The 2,595-nt window shown below is 33.4% G+C and overlaps 1 pseudogene; it reads left to right on the top strand.

Annotated features, from left to right (window-relative positions):
* Positions 1–472: 472 nt before the first annotated feature.
* Positions 473–1,456, top strand: LOC101346658 (uncharacterized protein C12orf29 homolog; annotated as a pseudogene).
* Positions 1,457–2,595: the final 1,139 nt, after the last annotated feature.

Raw genomic sequence — 2,595 nt, 5'->3', positions numbered from 1 at the left:
TATCCAGGTTTCTCAAATTTTAATTTGCATACAAATCACCTGAGAATCATAAATTAAACTGAAGAGCTCAATTCAGTAGGTCTAGGATGGGTGAGATTCTGCATTCCTCCAAGTTCCCAGGTGGCTTGGGATCACACTTTGAGTAGTAAAGTTATAATTTGAGCTTTTACTGTTTTATTTTTGTTTCTCCTTTCCTTACTTTTTGAGAAATCAATTTTATTTATTGATTTTTTTCCTATTTGTAAACATGCTGAGTACTTCAAAAGCTGAAGGTTTTTGGCATTCATGTTTTAAATATTTTGATTAAATATTTTCAGTGAATTTTAAACAAAATGCAACCAAACAAAGAACTTACTTTAAAAAAATTCAGTACTGGCAGATTGTGAGCACCTGGGGCGCTGTGGTGGCCTCCTGGAGACTTTCTCCTCACTAGGAAATGCGCTGTCAAGCCGCAGTGCCTCTTGGACCCACCATGAGACGCCTGGGCTCAGTACAGCAGAAAACGCCCTGTATGTTTGTGATGGAGGTGAAAAGAGGAGCCCTCCGCCAAAAGGGAGCATCAGCCATTTAAAGTTTTGGCAACTGAAACTATAAATCACAAGGCATAAGATACGGATATATACAGTGCAATTCCAACAAAAGAGTAGACGGGATATGTTGTTATGTTACTACCAACAAAGGTCAGCCATATCTTTGGGCTTGGCTAGGTAGAAAACCAAACAAACTAGCTGAGAAATGATTTAAAAAATTTCTATATTCAAAAGAAAACTCAAAATAATTTTTTTTTTTTTTTTTGGAATGTTAAGGAGGACTGCAAACTTGTCCCTGAGTGCTGGATACAAGCAAAGGAAACTAGATCATTAAATGGGAAACCAGTCCCTGATGAAAATGGACACATTCCTGGTGAGGTACCAGTAGAAAAAAACAACAAACAATATTGTTGGCATTCCTCTGTAGTTAATTATGAATTTGAAATCACTCTGGTATTGAAGCATCCTCCTGATGATCCAGGACTTTTGGAAATTAGTGCAGTGCCACTAACAGATCTGTTAGAACAAACATTGGAGCTTATAGGAACAAATATCAGTGGAAACCCATATGGGTTAGGAAGCAAGAAGCATCCATTACATCTCCCGAAACCACACGGAGAATTTCACATAAAAAATCTGCCTACTCTGAGGCACAATGATCTGTTGTCCTGGTGTGAAGGTTGCAGACAGGGTAAAATTAAAGGAATACTATGGCATTGCAATGATGGCTGTTTAATCCAGGTTCATCGCCATCATCTTGGTTTACATTGGCCAATTCCAGACACTTATATGAATTCAAAACCAGTTATTGTCAACATGGACCTGAACAAATATGACTATGCCTTTGATTCTAAATGTTTATTTATTTTTCAAAAACAGATAATCAGAAATTCGGTAGGCTCAAAGATACAACGTTCAATGTATAAATGGCAAGATAATTAAAATAAGCTTTATTATTGTTAAAAAAAATTCAATACCATTGTAAAACATTTCATTTTTTTATAAAGTACTTCATCAAAAATTTAGATATTTTAAAAAAACTAACTGATGCTGGGTAACTAAGAAAAGTAAAGTAATCTTTTTAACACCATCTTCCCCCCAAAAAGGTGTAGTTCATTACTCTATGTGGGTATATATATCAATATTTCTTAATTTTTGACAGTTACAGCTTCCATTTAGATAAGTAGAAGAGAATAGCTTGTTTAGTTGAAATTATAAATTATATGTACACCACAACCAATTCCAAATACGTTTATGCTTCACTGCCTCTTGATTTAATATGAATATTTTTACCACCACATTGTGATCCACTAAAATTTGTGTTCATATTTTCTCTATAAAACAAATATTTTATGTTAAATGCTAACATATTTAACTAAATTTATAATAGCATTCACAACACTGTCAGACATTGCACCTTAGACAGAACGATTTTGATTCTATTAGTTGAAATAAAAAAAGAACGGTTATTGAATTCATCTTAGCTCTTTTCTATTGCAAGCATTTGTCAACACTGAGAAAAAACTGACATCATATAACTTTTTGCAAAATTCTTCTGCTAAAGAAGCCATCTTATTAACCACCATCGCTTTACTTTTTGTACAGTCACAGGAAAAGTTGGGATCAACAATGAAAGCAATCAACTTAGAGCAGTCATTTGATCTAAATGAAAACTCTTGCTTCACAGAAAGAGATTAAGTGTACCTTCTTATAGCTGAATGTGTTAAATCATTATCAACAGGATAGTCTTCTTAAAATAACTATGAACTTTTGAAGTAGATGCTGATGCTTCTTTAGCATATTTTTGACCCTTGGTTCTTATGCTGTCACTGGTATTACAACAGTTCCCTTGTTGGAATATAACTGACAACAAATATTTCTGATGCAAGTTTCACATTCACTGACAAGTTCTTAAAAAAATAAAAATTCAGTATTTCTTATTAAATTACACTTTTGTTTGCTTCATTGATGACAAGTGTATTGCAATAATAAAAAAGCATAACCAAACAGTGAAATAAATTGTTGTAAAGTTATGCCACAGAATAAATTACAAAATCACTGTAGT

This window comes from Trichechus manatus, unplaced genomic scaffold (genome assembly GCF_000243295.1).
Source record: "Trichechus manatus latirostris isolate Lorelei unplaced genomic scaffold, TriManLat1.0 scaffold00054, whole genome shotgun sequence".
Lineage (NCBI taxonomy): Eukaryota > Metazoa > Chordata > Mammalia > Sirenia > Trichechidae > Trichechus > Trichechus manatus.
This window is presented reverse-complemented; position numbering and strand designations above follow the sequence as displayed.